The 18,304-nt window shown below is 39.4% G+C and overlaps 1 non-coding gene across 1 annotated transcript in view; it reads left to right on the plus strand.

The window, feature by feature from the left end:
• Nucleotides 1-17,985: 17,985 nt before the first annotated feature.
• LOC126417692 (small subunit ribosomal RNA) overlaps nucleotides 17,986-18,304 on the plus strand; it is a 1,907-nt gene continuing 1,588 nt past the window's right edge. The window contains exon 1 of the ribosomal RNA XR_007575762.1: nucleotides 17,986-18,304. This exon is cut by the window's right edge and continues 1,588 nt beyond it. This is a non-coding gene — a ribosomal RNA (small subunit ribosomal RNA).

An 18,304-nucleotide genomic window follows, 5' to 3' on the forward strand; every position in this document is an offset into this window, starting at 1 on the left:
TAGTAGTGCAGGGTATGAAACCATGTAAGGAATGCCTTAGGGAACAATTGTATGTTTGCCTTTGTGCAAGAAAGGGTGAATTAATGTGTAAAACAAATGTAGAATGTGAAAGCCAGATGGCAACTCCTGAAACTCTGTGAGTATTAGTTTTTTGTGTACATGCATGAAAGCTGTGTGGGAAGAGTGTTTATAGTGATTGGCCAGTGAGGTTGTGAAAGAAATAGACAGCTGCCATGGTTGGTGGAATGGATGCTGTGGAGGTAGTTGAAGTATCAGGTGGTGAGGATGGATTTGATAGTATGTGAAAGAGAAAGATGGTGGAAGGAGTTAAAAGTTTTGGGGAAGTGGTTTACTATGCAAGTCTGCTTAGAGTAGTATGTAATAGTGTTAAAAAAGTAAATTCCTGTTTCTAGATTGTGTTTAACAACTTGGTGCCAGTTATATATGGCAAATCAAGTCGATACAAGCATTTTTGATAATGTTGTTAATGAGTGATTGACAATGTCTTGTAATTGAAGTTGTATTGTCCTTACCTTTTATTTTGTTCCTGGTTTTGCTCCATTCATTGTGTGTGTATAATATTGTTTTCATAAAGCATTTTTTCAGTGCATTTAACCTGATTGTGTGGTTGCTTTGATTACCTGTATTGTTGGTAGTGTTGGTTACAGAAATGTATATGTTGTGAATGTACTTTCTATGTTGGAGTTTGCAGCAGTGTGTTGGTAGATGTGTAATGATGATAGTGTGTGACCCTTTGTGTCAGTAATGGTAAAGTAGAATTGCTGACAATTAGTTTAGTGAGAAATGACTAATGTCCTGTGATGTACTGAAAGTGTGTAACTTATTCATTGTTGCAGTGAGTGGTGCTGTTTCACTGTGGCATCTGCAGTACACTTATTTGCCACACCTTTGTTAGCTTTGTGCCACAAGTATTGTAAGGGCTGTTCAATATCAGTGTTAAAAGTACTGTCTCTTTGGGGGGTTTGCAAATCAGTGATGTATGTAATAAGAAGGTAGAGGTGTAGAAACATTTTATGTTAGTGAATGATTTTAGTTGGAATGTTGCCTTCAGTGTGTTAAGTGTGTTGTGGTATATGTTCAAAACTAGTGGATTAATTGTTGAACTGTATGTTCAAAAGCAGTGAATGTAAGTGTACTGGAGTCTTAGTGCCTGAAGTATAAGTGTTTGGGCAAGTGTCCTAATAAAAATGTTTGAAGCAATGAGTTTATTCTGTTATGTGAATAAGTGGTTGTAACAAATGTGTATATTATGGTGATGGAAGTAGTGTGTATGTATTGTTGATGTAAGTTGATTCATTTTGATTACAGGTAAGTGAGACATTGAGGATGGACTGTTTGCTTCTGAATGTTCATTACTGCTATAATGAAGAAATGTTGGCAGTATGGTTACTGGTGATAATGTATCTCATGATGGTTCTGTAAAGTGGGTGCACCTTTTGGTCTGTGCAGACTGTGATGACTGATATAATGGGATGAATTAGTTTGGAAGGTAGGTTATGACTAGTTTTATTTATCTCAGTTGATCTGCAGGTGAAGTTGAGATAAATATCCTTAAATATTTGTGAAATGAGTCAATTGAAAGTTCTTTTGTAAACTTTGATTTGTAACTTTGTATGTCATAATGGTGGGTTGATTATCTTAAGTCATAGGGTTATTTTTATATGGAAACATCTCTACAGTGAAAGAGGTTTCTATGATGAAATGTTTAATACATGTTCTTTATGTGTAGTATATAGGTAATTATGTTTTTCTGTAGTCTTTGGATAAATGTATGTTGTCAGTCTTTGTGAAACTGCTTGGATGTATGTCACTAATGAAGTATAGTGCTGCCCCATTGATGCAGCAAGAATGAAATATTGACAGGATTGCTCTCGGGAAGTAGTTGTTGTTGTTCCTATAGATCATACATTTTGTATAGCAAAGCACATCTTGGTATAGAGCAAGTTAGTATGAAAAGTGTAAAGAATGTGTATGATCAGAGGATATAATATTATTCAATGTTTGTCATTCAATTGACTACAGCTATACACAATGTCAGCATTATAAAAATATGAAAAAGTATCTTACTTTAACAGCATTAGAAAGATTGTTAAACTCTCCAACAGTTACTTGTATGGCATCATGTCTTCACATTCATAAAACTAATTGAGCAAAGGACTAATGAATAAGGAACTGTACAATGTGTGCTTTAATTTGTTGAGTGTAGTATTTACCCATTCAACAGGCAGTTTGTTGAACATTTTCATACCAATAACTTCATAGCTCTTGAATGATTTTGATAATCTACAGTAAGGTATACTGATATGACTATTATTTGTAGTGCAGTGGCAGTTTAGATGCTATGTAAGGTGATACTCTGGTAAGTAATTTTTTGTATATAAGACAACAGTGTAAGTGTAGAAGTTGATTACAGATCAGAATTTTAGGTCAATGAACAATGGCTATTAGTGGTCATGATTTTCTGAATTAGTAATTATTGTAGTAACTTTTAATTGTAGTATGAAAGTATCCTTAATGTGTGTACTGCAACCTTAGAAGTCAACAGGGTAATGTACTATGAAAAGAGACAAAATAGCTGTTGTTACAGAAAAGAAAGGCACATTATTGTCTAGACCCATGTAGTTTTTAAGAAATTAAAAGTGTTGCACTAATATACTTAATGTGTAACTCGCAAGATAATTTACTGCCAATTCAAATTTACTGTCAATGACGACATGTAAAAACTTTACACTGCCTAGACAGCCTTATTCTGGTAAATCTCTTAAAGAAAATACTGTTTGGTGAGTTTTACTCTCATTGGGGAAAAAGCCATTAGTGTGCAACCAGATTGTTTCTTGTGATAGTGTCTTTGGTCATATTTTGGAGGAATTAGTCTGAATCAATATTGAAAAAATAGTATCAGCAGCACACAGAATGGAGTATTTGTATAATATGGCAAATCATTCATCATTAGAGTATCAGAGGTACCAAAACTGAACCTTGTGGCACACTGCACTTGATGTTGGCTATCTGTGATCTCTTGTTTCCAATGAAGAGAATTTGTTTATGGTTATTAAAGGATTGAAATATGTTGTGTACATTGTTGGGGTAAATAATTCCATAATGAACTAATGTCTTGTGAAGTATGCTATACACAGTTGATGGCTTTGCTAGGGTCACAAAAAGTAGCCTGAGCAAAGTTGTTCTCCAAAAAATGCTAAGCACCTTTATCACAGGGTGAACATGAAGAGATTTGCCTTTTGTAGAACCAAATTGTACAGGAGAAGTGGTATGTTCCGAAAGATCACATAACTGGTAGTAGATAATGGATTGCTAAATCCTTGGGAAAAAATGGTGTCAGGAATACTGGGGATAATGAAAATGGCAATTTGTCTACCTGCTTGTAAATGGACCCAACATAAGTTTAGCACATTTGTAATTACACTGTAATTTAAACTTTTATTTATATAATAAGTGAGAGGAAATACTACACACCTTGCTGTTTTTTAATGTATTACAAATATCATATACATATACACTATCAGAAGGCCTAAAATTATTAACAATACCTAAAACAATATCTAGTGTTATCTCAGAGAAAATGTCTTTCAATGAATAGCTTATGCCATTATATGTTTAAAATATGGAATGCAGTTTCCTGAGGTCTAAGAATAGTTTAATAAATGTCATTAATAGATTGTGTGCACAATTTATTAAACCCATGTGGTGAGATGGCTACAATGTCTTTTGTTAGCTTTTGGCTATTGTTTATTATGCTCCATGGTCTCTTGCTTGTATTTTTGTGGATGGCTCAATGCTAAGTAAGTTGTTATTTGTTAGTGCCATAGATAGCATGTTTATAATTCTTTCTAGCTGTTAAGTATCCTAATGTAGTCTTGTCTGTCTTATGTAGTGTATAGAGTTATTAATATTTGTAGATTATGTGTAGTGTGGAAGTTGAACAGTTATTGAGTAGTACATTTGTTTGAAAACAGGATTCTGATTGACAAATACTTTCATTGGCTGCATCTTGGAATGTGGTACATGTACTTGTAAGAATATTTGTTGGCATTCAGAAAGCAGCTGTCATTTTGTACATGTTCTGGGAGATTGATGAAGAGGGTGAAGGAGATGTCCTGGAGGGAAGCCATTTGTTCTATGTAGTGTATCTGATATACAGTGCCCAGATGTGATTCTTAGTTCTATATATTGGTTTCACTGAGGTGCCTATGGAAGCAGTTGAGGACAACACTTGTAATCCTGTAGTTATGGAGTTACAGAAGGTGCAGCTTGTGGTTGATGAGGTGAAATGCCTTGTACAGATGAAATATGAGGTCAGGTTGTTTATGACAATGAAACCTGAGCCTTTAGGTAGAAATGCATGCAGAGCATGTGTGGTGGAGTATGTTTGAAATGTGTATTTGAAAGATGTTATTGTTAGAATTGAAAAATAATTGTAATGTAAATGACATGTATTTAAGAAGGCAGTTGGAGAAGGAAGTTGAGAGTAGTGTTGTTTTATAGGAGAGTGGTGTTTGGAGAGTTACTGATGAGATTTGTGGAAGTTTGTGAAAAACATCTGAATTTGTCAGTGCATTTTGTCTTGTATCATTACATGTTAAGTGTAGTTTTGCTATCTATCCTTATTTTACCCCTCTGTTCATGTGCTATGGTGTATATTGTCTTAGATTTGTTGTAATATTATATAATTGTTCTGTTTTGAGCTTATGTCATATGTTTGCTGTGTGGTTCTTTAATTTGGGTAGTATATCTTGAAGTATTTGGATTTGTGACGGACCAGCTTGCAAAGTCTGTGCAGTAAGCTGCCTCTTTTCTGTTGAATGTTTAATGCCTTTTGACTGAAGGATTTTGTATTAGTGGTTGTATTTGTTTTGTATGAGAAGTGGCAATGAAAGATATTCAAATATCAACAGAAAAGCCATCTTTTGTATGTGTAAATGAAGTAATCACCATGCCATTGTTTAATCAAGTTATTTACTTTGCTGACAGTAAAATGTATCCTTTCATGTTTTTCTTATTTTGAATATACTGAGGTGTGTGTGTGTGTGTGTGTGTGTGTGTGTGTGTGTGTGTGTGTGTGTGTGTGTGTGTGTGTGTGTGTGCTCCTCCATGGTTGTCAGAGGAAATGGAATTTGTTTTGTTTCCTTGTATGTGGGTAATTTGTGTTGTGGCTGTAAACAGAGTTTTGAGCCATTAACTACTATTGAAGAGTCTGTAGAGTGTCTCTGTATATGATTTGGTTGTTCCTGTTTAGAAACTTTTTCTGTGGTGACATCACATAGTGCTTGACATGTCCTTTGATTTTAGTCTGTGTATATTGTGTGCAAGTTCTGAAGCATTATGTCTTGTGTAAAATTCTTATGTACAGATTTTGTAAATAGCAATTTGTTTGCTTTTGATACATGAAGTATTTATATTGGCAGGTAGTGTAATCATTGTTCATGTGTTAAATATAGTTTTTTTAGGAAGTAAGGCTTTGTTTTGCAGTGTATGTGAGATGAGTTCTTAAATGATGCCTTTGTACTTATTGATGTATTGTCCATTGCAGTAATGAAAGCCAAATTCACAATGTGGGTTTGAGTTGTGTAGTCTTGATGCATGATTTATGGTTCTATAGTTAGGGGAAAGTGAAGAAATGAATGTGCCTGAAAAAATATTGTTAGTTTATGCATTTGAAATTGCATATGATGTGTTTTTCTACAGCAATATTAACTGTTAATTCTGTATGTGATGGTATGTTGCTGGGTTCCATGAGGTAGATGTACAGAAATGTTATTTTGGCAACTGATGGTGTGTGGAGAGTGGTTTCGTTTGATGTTAAATGTTATCATGTTGTTTGACTGACAACAGATAACATTAAAAGTAATAAATGTCTAATGAGATAGGTGGATAAATGAGGTAATGTATGGGCTTATGAAGAACAGAAATGTATAGTTGATGGCAGTTAGTGATAGTGTGCTTATCTGTAGATTGGGTTCATTATTTGTGAATGACTGAACAAAGAAAAAGAAATCACTGTTTAGGAAATTTCTGTGAATGGTTTCTGCAAGACATGTTAGGTAGGTGACACTGTAAATGCAATGGTGGTTTTGGGAAAATAAGGAAAATTGAATGTCCAAGTTAAGATGTGTATATGTTGGTGAAAGGTTTGTGATATGTTTCTCAAAGTTGGAAATAGTAAATGAAGAATGTGGAAATAAATTGCAGCACTCTAGCAGGATGTTTTCAGGTATTAGGAGGAAGAGGTGGTGGTGGTGTTTTGGATGGTTGGTGTGGAAGTGTCTGGGGTACCAGATTGTGAGGGAAAAAAAACATTGATTCTGTACATGACATTAGATTTGTATTTGTTCTTGCAGTTGTTTCTTGCCTGCAGTGTCTGGCCATAACCTGAAAAGGTATTAATGGCAAATGTGCCCTTGTCTTGATGTCCTGCAGATGTTTTATCATATGCAGGCTGTACCTTGTAAATGGTATAATGGTAACCCTGAGATGAAGTCAGTGATTCTAAAAATATAGGTTAATGATATGTAGAATGAAGTACCTGTAGCACTTGGAAAGTGGTTTATGTGGAAATAGATGTGGCCTCATTTTATGATAGTGGTTTATAGGAGTGATATGGTATAGTATGTAGTTGTGTAGTTGAGAGTAAAACTGTTTGTGGTAAATTAATTGTGTTGTGTGTGTGTGTGTGTGTGTGTGTGTGTGTGTGTGTGTGTGTGTGTGTGTGTGTGTGTGTGTAGTGAAATGTTATGCTGTGAAAAATGTATGTAAAATGTGTATGTAAGTATATCTTGTTCAAAGTATGTAATGGAAGGTATTTGAGTGAACTGTTAGTTGCTTGTAGATATAGATTGATTTGATGTTTGAAATGACAGTTGTGTATTGTGTTCTGAAAGTTTAATTTTATTGAGTACTGTTACCTATTGTAAAATGCTGGGAAGTAGTGAGAGGACATGTTATAGTATTAGCTGGTGATGAAAGTTCTGTGAGCGTAGTCTGAATGATCGTATTATGACAAATCCTGGTTTTGCAGTAAAATATAGAAGAAATTGTGTTCAACTTAAAATATTAGTAATATTTGTTGGTATGGAATTGCTGTTGGTCTGGTGAGTGATTCATAATTATATAGTTAATGGATGGTGAGGGAGTAGGGGTGATGTATTTGTTTGGATAAGTATAGTTGAGAGATTGTGAAGATTTGGAAATGATGGCAGTTGATGAAGTTGCTGCAGTGGTCACTCCTTGTTGAGGAAGTGTGAAATGGGTATTGTAGTCAGAAATATCTTACATGATATTTTTTGGTGGAGTTGCAGGTGATGAAACAGGTGGGTTGTGATGAAGTTGATTTTGTGTATATTGTGGATAAAATGAGTTTCAAAGGACTGATACATTTTGTACATAAAGGATTAAGTGGTTGGTATGTCTGTGATAGGGCTGTAATTACTGGCTTGGATATAGAGAGCTGATGTATTTAGGGAGTATGTAGTGTAGTGTGATGTTTAGTGTGTTTGTATTATAGAATGTGACTGAAGTAGTTGCAAGTGGTAGTGGTTGTACAAAGTATGGAGACAATTACTTGTGTGTGCATCGTGGTATTAGATGTGTGTATGAATATAAGAAGATCAGTGTTAACAACAGAAACCATTTTATTTGGCAAAATCTGTGAAAGTGTAATATTGTAAATGTGGCATTGGTATATCCTTTGGACTTGGCTGAATTACAAGTTTTTGTATATGTGGAAAGTAGTTTCCTTCTGCAATGTATTGGCTGTTTCTGATATGAGAATGGGTATTTGTAAGTTACTGAGTATTCTTAAATAATATTAAAAATGGTGTGTGATGAGGGTGTCCTGTTGGATGGACCAATTGCTTGGTGCAAGTATTTTGATTTGATACCACTTTGGTGATATGTGTGTGGATGAGGATGAAATGATTAGGAGAACACAGTAATGAGTCTGCAAGTGGAGAACATTGTATGGAGCTGGGAATCTAACCCAGGTCCTTGTGATTGAGTTTGTTGTGCTGATCACTCTGCTACTGGGGGTGGACATTGTTAAATGTAGCATTCTGTGTGTAATGTGAGGACTGAATGTGAAAGTGCTGTTTTGTACAGTGTGTGTGAGTAAATGTACAAGACAGTGTGAAGTCTTGAAAAGGTGTAGATAGTTAATAAATGTGTAGTCATGTGTGTAGTGTACTTGAAATAAGAGAATGTGATAGATGAATTTTGTTGTTCATATATGTTCAGCAGAAATTAGTAGTATTAGATGTAATTAATATTGTAGGGAGGATTAATGTGAAAGCTGTATTGATGTCTGTATGGAAGTATTTGTTGTAATGTCCTGAAATAAAAACTGAGTATTGTGTGCTGAAAAGAAAGAATGTCAGTTATGTAAATATGTGATGCATGTGAAGGTTGTTGATAGTATATTTGTTTTGTGGAACAAAGGTAATAGTGACTTGTTTCTGCTAAGTAGCAGTAGTAGAGTGTTTGATTTATTATTGGTCCTGTAGATGATACAATTTGTACAGCAAAGCATGTCATGATAAAGGACAAGTCAATATGTAAAGTTATGTTAAGGTGGTATATGAGAGATGACAGTAGTAGCATGTAATGCACATAGCAGAAAAAACATAGGATGTATAGACAAGATATAAAAAAGTGGTGTGTGAATGAGAGGTAATGGTGGTGCATACTGCACATAGAAGAATACACATAATAGATAGAGACAGAATATGAGTAAGAAACAATACTTAAGTTGTCTGACTAAGTAGAAATATCTACAAGTGAATATACATGTAATTACAAGTAATTAAAATATTGTGGTAAATAACTGACATAGCAAAAGACATGACATACATAATGTAGACAACATACGTTAAGTAAATTGTTACTAAGTAGACATGCTTGCAAGTGAAGAAAGAGCTTATTGCAAGTAGTGGAAAGTTTGGTGCTAGAAATTCATGTGTGGACTAGAAACAGTGATATAATAGCAATACCTTTAATTTTCCATTTATTGGGATATTGCTTGTTTTATGTCTATGTATGTTGTAATGCTCATGCATTTAACCCCAACTGTGTTAATTTAATGTAGTGGGCTATAATTGTAACTGTTTTGTTTCTGGTGTTGTGTGTGGTGGTGTGTATTTTTGTTTAGGGTGTCAAAGTGCTGTACTGTTAAAAAAAAAAAGCTATGTCCAATATATAGAGGCATGGCAGTGTCAAGAATATTAGCTGTTGAAATGGTTGTTTACAGTTTTCTGTTGTTTTGTTACATTTCATTAATATTTCTATTTGTTTTTTTAATGTGAAAATTGTGAGAGAATCAGTTGTTTCCCCAGAAGAGTAGGCTGTAGGTCAACAGACAGAAATAGGGCATGGTACTCCAGCTTCAATGTATCTATATCTGTGTCTTTTAGTGATTGTAATGGAAAGCAGGTTTTACAAAGCTTTTGTGACAATGCTTCAATATGTGGTTTCCAATGTAGTGTGTTACAGATAGTATATCTAAGAAACATGTTGTACAGCCTGTTTGTAATGTCATCTTTGATAACTGTAACTACATTGAAGGGGTTAGTTTGTCTAGTATGGACGTTCATATGTATAGTTTTTTGAGTATTTGAGTAGTCTGTTTCAAACCATGATAGTAGATATTTAGATTCATTAACTGCATTGTGCATTGTGCAATGTGTTACTGCTACCTGTTATGATGATATGTTGTGTCTGCATACAGAAAGGGGCTGGCATTTGGTATGTGTTCTGGGAGATCATTTATGAACAAAATGAAAAGAACTGGGTAGAGGACATAGGTGAGGGATGTCATTTGTTGCATGTAGTATATCTGACCTGCAGTGCCTGAATGTCTTTTTTTATTTCTACCCCTTTCTTTATTTATACCCCTTCCTTTCTTTGATGGAGGTAGGTATGGAAGGAATTGTGGGTTACACCTCTAATCCTGTACTTATGATGTTTTGTAAGTGGCAGCTTGTGGTTGACCATGTCAAAGGCTTTTGACTGATAAAGAAATATAGTGACAGAAGGTTGTTCATGGTCAATGAGAGTTCTGTGCTTTTGTGGAAATTCATGCAGAGCATGTGTGGTTGAACTATTTGTCTGAAATCTGTATTTGGAAGATGTGATTATGTAGTTAAAATGTAAAGATTTCTAATGTATTTAATGCACAGTGTTGAAATATATTTTGAGAATATGTAGTATAGGAATTGGACTACAGTTTGTCATGTCTGTTTGCTCTTCCTTGTTGTGGAGAGGCATAATTGTAGCAAGATTTAGCTGGTTTGGAAATGTTCAGGCTAGAAATTAGGTATTAATGATGTTTCTTAAAGTGAGGAAGTGAAATGGTGGGTAAATGTAGTGAATAGTGGCTCTGTTGTCTTGGCTGGATGTATTGACATGGTTTGTGTATTTGTTGTGTGTGCAGTTCAATGACTGTTATGTTCATAATGTTTGCTGTTGTGGCTTGTAGAGGTAGTTGATTTATATGCTTGTGTTGTGTGGTGGTTGGTAAATTGGTGGAATAAGTTGTTGAAGTAGGTTGAGTTATTTATAATGTGAGTAATGGTAATGTGTGGAAAAGGATGGTGAGATGAAGTGATCAGTGTGTTGAAAGGTATACAGGCAGTATGAATGCTATTGCATGGCAATTTGGGTATGTTAAAATGCTAGTGGGGTAAGGAGAAAAACTGTTGTAAATGAAGACCAGGGTAGTTGTTGGTAATTGTGTTGATGATGAAATACAAGTTTGTTTTGCTGTGATTTGAGTTGTGGTGAATATGTATGAAAGTTGTTTGTGTGATGGACTCTGAGGTTTGGAGTTACTCTTTAACCCTTTGATTCATCTTGTACCACATTTTATCATCTGTGGCTGTGGAGTATCTGTAAGTGATAGTTTTGAGGTGTTATGAGTCATCATCTTAATGGCTACTGAGAGATGATGGAAGAACATTAAATAGTAGGAACTATGTGCAAGTGAATGCTATAAGTAGTTGGTTTATATAAATGGTTGTTATATTTGTTTACCTTTAAATATGCAACATGTTTTGGCAGTGGTAATGAGACAATGAATTGTGTGTAAGAAAATGTTGACCTTGAGGTGTTGGATGATAGGTGTTTGGTGGAAGTGAAATGTGTGATTCATAGTGATACTGGTGTGGAGATGAACAGAATGCTTGGTATAGCAGGATGAGGCATGAAAGGAAATATGTTTGGAAATAATGGTTTGTGGTAGTAGTTGTATGTATTTGTGATAGGTGAGTAAAGGATATCTGTGTGTGTAATAGGTCTGCAAAGTGTGTTGGAGTGTTTGTGGTCATTGTGGTAAGACTGAAAGGAGAAATATGTTGTGTTCAAAGATATGGCTAAAATGGAGGGCGTTTGATAGTGAGTATGGCATAATAAATGGATTATGATGGTACTACAATTAGTGCTGGTTGGTGCTCTGTAGAAAGTGTGTGTGTGTGTGTGTGTGTGTGTGTGTGTGTGTGTGTGTGTTTGGATAAATGAAGACTGGTGTGTGTATATTGATTGTTCTTGAAATTTAAATCTGTTGCTAGGGATGTGTGTGTTTACTTCAAAGTATGTTTTGGGGATGTATGGACAATTGAGTAGGAAATGTCTGTATATGTAGGTATGTTGTGGACTATGATGCAGGTGTATTAGTTTGGTAGGAATAGGGATAAGTAATATAGTGACACTGGGTGGGTATAGTGTTGAAGGTTTGAATGAGGGAGTTATGGGTTTGTGAGGTGTCCAGTTCTGTGAGTGTGGGTGAGCATGTATTGGTGGTAGGTGAGTGTGGTGTGTCATGCTGGTTTTGTAATAGGGGTGGATATTTTGTGGTAGTGGTGGTTTTGTTTGGTGGATGTAGATGTTGAGCTTTATTGCCAGGGGGTTTTGTGTGTTATTCCTGTGTTGGTGATGTAATGTTGTGTAGTGGGTGTATGTTATTGTGTGTCTTGAAGTGGCCTGCATTATTATTTTGTCAGTGCAGTGATAAGGTATGGAATGTGATGTAGAGGGAAGTGTTGAGATGGTGTGTTTGGAATAGGTAGTAGGCAAGTGTGTTGTGGTTGGTCTTCTCAGGATGTGATGTGTGTAAAAGTATTGTAGTTCAGTATGAACTGTATGAGATTAGTGCTGGTTCACATGTCATGAGTGGTGTGATTGATGGAATTGAGACCCTTGATGTACATAAGATAGTTGCATTTTATGGTTGCAATTGTTACTGTGAATAATGTACAACTTTTGTATATGTAATGTATTGGCAGAAATGTAAATATGAAAAATGTGACATGTTATAAAGGCAAAATGGTAATGAGTGAGAGTAATGTATATTGTGTTAGTCTAGAATGACTGGTGATGTGGATTGGCATGATTAATGTTGGTGTATAAATCTATGTAGTTGCATGTCTTTAAACGAGTGGACATGTATGTAGTGCTACATAATTGAAATGGATTGTGGTTGTGTGTGTATAAAATATGGTTTGTTTAGTGAAGCTAAAATGGGTACTTTATGCATCGAATGTGTTATATGTTACTGTCAAATGATATAATGTTACATGGTGCAAATATGTGTAATGATAAATGTATAAAAAAAGAGATATGTGATATGTATTGTGTAGTGAAGTAGTAGAAACTAGTTTGTAATGTATGGTGCAGTGTGATGTATGTTAAAGAATGTATTGGAATAATTGTATATATTTTGGTATATAAAAATGCTTGAAGTTGTGGTGTTATTTATTTTATATGTGAGTGAACTTTTCTGAAAGTTTTCTGAAAGTTTTCTGAAAGTTTTCTGAAAGTTTTCTGAAAGTTTTCTGAAAGTTTTCTGAAAGTTTTCTGAAAGTTTTCTGAAAGTTTTCTGAAAGTTTTCTGAAAGTTTTCTGAAAGTTTTCTGAAAGTTTTCTGAAAGTTTTCTGAAAGTTTTCTGAAAGTTTTCTGAAAGTTTTCTGAAAGTTTTCTGAAAGTTTTCTGAAAGTTTTCTGAAAGTTTTCTGAAAGTTTTCTGAAAGTTTTCTGAAAGTTTTCTGAAAGTTTTCTGAAAGTTTTCTGAAAGTTTTCTGAAAGTTTTCTGAAAGTTTTCTGAAAGTTTTCTGAAAGTTTTCTGAAAGTTTTCTGAAAGTTTTCTGAAAGTTTTCTGAAAGTTTTCTGAAAGTTTTCTGAAAGTTTTCTGAAAGTTTTCTGAAAGTTTTCTGAAAGTTTTCTGAAAGTTTTCTGAAAGTTTTCTGAAAGTTTTCTGAAAGTTTTCTGAAAGTTTTCTGAAAGTTTTCTGAAAGTTTTCTGAAAGTTTTCTGAAAGTTTTCGTCCCGTGGTAACGTAGCGTCCACCGCAGTAGGGTGACCTACAATACCCCTACACTATGGATGTGAAATAAAATATAATAACACATGATGCTCCGCAAGAAAATGGACTTGGGATAGGGTGTGTCGTTGGCAAGTCCCCGGGGCGGCTAGTGTGGGTGGTGATAAGTCCGTAGTGGGCGAGGTATTACGACGATGCCGCCATCTATGCGCATGTGACGCAACGACATTGACATCCAGCCCAGAAACGGCACCTCCATCTACAGGGATCCGACGGAACTACGCCAACCATGCCGGCAAAACAGTATCGCCATCTATGAAAATACGGCGAAACCACATGCAATACCTCCATCTATGCGAATCTGACAACACTACGTCCGCCATGTCGAGCGCACCGCAAAACATACCGCCATCTGTAGGTCTCCCGCAACATGACCTCCTGCAACGACGATACCGTCATCTATGAGACGCCAAGCCGACTAAGACAGCCATGGGCCCACAGTGCCCTTCTTTCGACCCCACCCACAAAGCCTGCATCCTCTGTCGACAACAGCACCCCAACGCCAGCGCCTCTGCCGCACGAAGTCGTGGACCGGCAATCACTCCACCTGCACCCGTCCGTGCCCCACCCCAACCGCCCAACTCGCAACTCCAGCGGATGAACGGCGGACTTTGCTCGCACTCGCAATGTGCAATCCACCCCTATAACGTGCGTTTCATGAAGAGTTATGTCCAATATGCGACATTCCCGCTGTCCATATACATGAGCTGCGAGCTGTACCACGTACGAGCTACAGACGCGATCGCGTTGCTCTCTGTACGAATGCAGATGCTCAGCGGCAGCTAGGAGGCGCTCCATCCATGTCGGTACCGGTGAGCGTTGCACTCGCAGTCGCAAAAACGTACGGCAAGTATATTACTCGGAAGAGTCAATGACAGTCCAAGCCCCCCCTGCGTGGGAAGAGTCTTTCTAGGCCATGACCCACCAGAAGGGCGCAGCGTCCCCCACCCCAGACATGTGACGTCACACTATCGGTATTGACGACTAGACTGATTCCTTATAATCATTTGCCATACACCGGTGGAAGCTGCCGAGACGAGTAACTACATGGCGGCCTCGCCGTGTCACTAATGTACAGAGATACAACAGTTTCGACTGGAACCGGATGAAACGTATACACGGCGCTGATTAGTAATAGATAGAGCCATCAAAATACAGATAATGTATACAACTGTCCGTATACATGCTGAAAGACTCTGCTCACAATCACAACCACACGTCAGCCAGACACTCTTATCACGCACTACTCTCTGCCTGTAACAGGCACAGAGACAATATGTAAGCACCAGCATGGAACAACACCCAGTGCATCCTCTCCGCCACATTAGACAATCCACACTATCATAACCAGACCGGGAGGTCCACTCACAAAACAGAATATCCCACCCTTCCGACAACCACCATTGCTCAGCTAAGCCACCAACACCCACACACGTCCTACACAGGGGTACACCCAACATCACAATACTGCCTCCTGTCACAGCACACAAACAATGGCAGGAATGAAAGACACAGGTCTGCCACAAGCATGGAATCAGAGCGCCGCCTGTCATGAGCCAAAGGTGCATCCTGACGTGGCAAATCAGATGATGCCGCAGGCATCCACTTACTATAATCACAATCAACAAACCGGCCGCCGCCGCCGCCGCCCCCCCCCCCCCCCCCCCCCCCAATACACCTTTCCTTACAACAATGTGTACCTTAACCTAACCCATATTGCGCCTTAACCTAACCCATATTGCGCCTTAACCTAACCCATATTGCGCCTTAACCTAACCCATATTGCGCCTTAACCTAACCCATATTGCGCCTTAACCTAACCCATATTGCGCCTTAACCTAACCCATATTGCGCCTTAACCTAACCCATATTGCGCCTTAACCTAACCCATATTGCGCCTTAACCTAACCCATATTGCGCCTTAACCTAACCCATATTGCGCCTTAACCTAACCCATATTGCGCCTTAACCTAACCCATATTGCGCCTTAACCTAACCCATATTGCGCCTTAACCTAACCTATATTGTCCCTTAACCTAACCCATATTGTCGCTTAACCTAACCTATATTGCGCCTTAACCTAACCCATATTGCGCCTTAACCTAACCCATATTGTCCCTTAACCTAACCCATATTGTCCCTTAACCTAACCTATATTGTCCCTTAACCTAACCTATATTGTCCCTTAACCTAACCCATATTGTCCCTTAACCTAACCTATATTGTCCCTTAACCTAACCTATATTGTCCCTTAACCTAACCTATATTGTCCCTTAACCTAACCTATATTGTCCCTTAACCTAACCTATATTGTCCCTTAACCTAACCTATATTGTCCCTTAACCTAACCTATATTGTCCCTTAACCTAACCCATATTGTCCCTTAACCTAACCGATATTGTCCCTTAACCTAACCTATATTGTCCCTTAACCTAACCTATATTGTCCCTTAACCTAACCTATATTGTCCCTTAACCTAACCTATATTGTCCCTTAACCTAACCTATATTGTCCCTTAACCTAACCTATATTGTCCCTTAACCTAACCTATATTGTCCCTTAACCTAACCTATATTGTCCCTTAACCTAACCTATATTGTCCCTTAACCTAACCTATATTGTCCCTTAACCTAACCTATATTGTCCCTTAACCTAACCTATATTGTCCCTTAACCTAACCCATATTGTCCCTTAACCTAACCCATATTGTCCCTTAACCTAACCCATATTGTCCCTTAACCTAACCCATATTGTCCCTTAACCTAACCTATATTGTCCCTTAACCTAACCCATATTGTCCCTTAACCTAACCCATATTGTACCGTAACCTAACCTATATTGTACCTTAACCTAACCTATATTGTACCTTAACCCAACACACGTTGGGCCTTAACCTGCTCTGTAATTGTCATACGACGCGTTAAATTAGTGTAGTGTTGCCTAACTGCAACCCCCGCAATATAGTTTGCTACTCGCACTGCCCGGTCCCCAGAGTATCGCTTCATGTTAAACACCTTGCAGCTATACACTGTAATGCGGATGGCAGCAGGACGTACATGCTCAATGCCCTTCGCAGTTGTTCATTGGCATTCGCATGGCGAAGCACAGCCTACGTTGTGGTACGGCTTGTGTCAACTGTCCGCTGATGTTGTACGTCCAAATCACACACTGTACTGCACATTGGTCCTCATGTACTGAATGATACATCGTGGTACATGTGTGACCGTACCACGACTGCGCCAACAACGGCGAACCATACGGTCCAAATATTGTGCACTCAGCTACGTGTCGTCTCCCTATAAGAGCTGGATTGAAGTATGGTATGCCGTGGATGGCGATCAGCATGAGCCGTCTGTTGATGTAGTGGCGCGTGTTGTCAGACGTAGTCGTCTCTTCTCACACACCGTGATAGCATGGTGCACTGCGTTCCACATCTGCGACATGCGACAGAGGCCGGTTGACAGTCGTTCGCGCAATGGACATCGCATACGTACGGGGGCCACCTTCCACGTGTTCGCGAAGCGTGCACATGTTGTTGCGTGTATGTGGGCAGACATAGTGTGTCGTGACACCTGACACAGGCATGCAACAATCGTTGAATTTGCAAATGGCGATGGACGTCTACGTTTGCTGGTGACGTTACGCAAATGAAGAACTGGTAAACCGTTGTGGTGCGGTTGTTCTCGCTAGAGGTGAATCAGTGATGGCGACGATCGGTTGAGCTACCAACCGGTTGTTTCAGCGATACCCACCATGCCCACGAACGTGAATGGCATGTGGGTGTGAAGCGATACGCGGCGGTGGCTGGGTGGGACCGTCCCCGGCCGGTGAGGGGGGGCCTCCCGGCGTGCTGGCCGCGCGGTGCGTGGGCGCACGCGCTACAGCCGGCTGGTGGGGGCGGCCAGTGGCAGGCGCGCCGGCCGACGGAGGCGGCAGGCGGCGCAGCTGCGCGCCGGCGCACCCTGCACGCGGCGCCGTGCGGCCAAAGTAGGTCCTCGCGGGCCCGGTGCGAAGCGCGGTGGACATCTGCAGTGTGCTGGTCCGATTGAGGACTGTGTGCGCTGAGGATGCGCCGCCGCCCGGCGCTCGGCGCCGCGACGCCGTCTGCTGCTCGGTCGCCTCTGCGGTTCTCGCAGGTGGATTGTATCGCAGCTGTGCGGACGTGTTGGCGCGTGCGCTGTGCTGGGAGAGTTCGCTTCGGCACCCAAGTGGGGCTTTTGTCCTTCTGTGGCGCTGGCGTTGGAGCTGCCGGCCACCGTAGGTGGCGCGTGTTGTCTCCCGCCGGCAATGCCACGACAGCACGCTCCCGGGCCTCTGTCGGCAGCGGCAAGCTCAGTTGGGAGCACGGGTGGTCGCACCTAAAGCGTCTACTCGCCAAACTCCGGGCGATTGCGCCCCTCTCGAACCCGACCAAGTACTTAGGACGGCGCTGCGCGCCGCCGGGACCTGAGAGGGTTTCGAGGTGTATTGTGCAGGGGAGCTCAGCCTCCTCCTGTTTGCAGAATAATTGAGCGGACGCTTGCGTGTTCGCGCGGGCCCCCGGGACACACTCCCGGGCGGCCGGCTGCTCAGCTCTAGTTGACGCAGCTCCCTGGTTGATCCTGCCAGTAGTCATATGCTTGTCTCAAAGATTAAGCCATGCATGTCTCAGTACAAGCCGCATTAAGGTGAAACCGCGAATGGCTCATTAAATCAGTTATGGTTCCTTAGATCGTACCCACGTTACTTGGATAACTGTGGTAATTCTAGAGCTAATACATGCAAACAGAGTCCCGACCAGAGATGGAAGGGACGCTTTTATTAGATCAAAACCAATCCGGCTCGTCCGGTCCGTTTGCCTTGGTGACTCTGAATAACTTTGGGCTGATCGCACGGTCCTCGTACCGGCGACGCATCTTTCAAATGTC

The sequence above is a fragment of the Schistocerca serialis genome, chromosome 8 (genome assembly GCF_023864345.2).
Source record: "Schistocerca serialis cubense isolate TAMUIC-IGC-003099 chromosome 8, iqSchSeri2.2, whole genome shotgun sequence".
NCBI classification, from domain to species: domain Eukaryota; kingdom Metazoa; phylum Arthropoda; class Insecta; order Orthoptera; family Acrididae; genus Schistocerca; species Schistocerca serialis.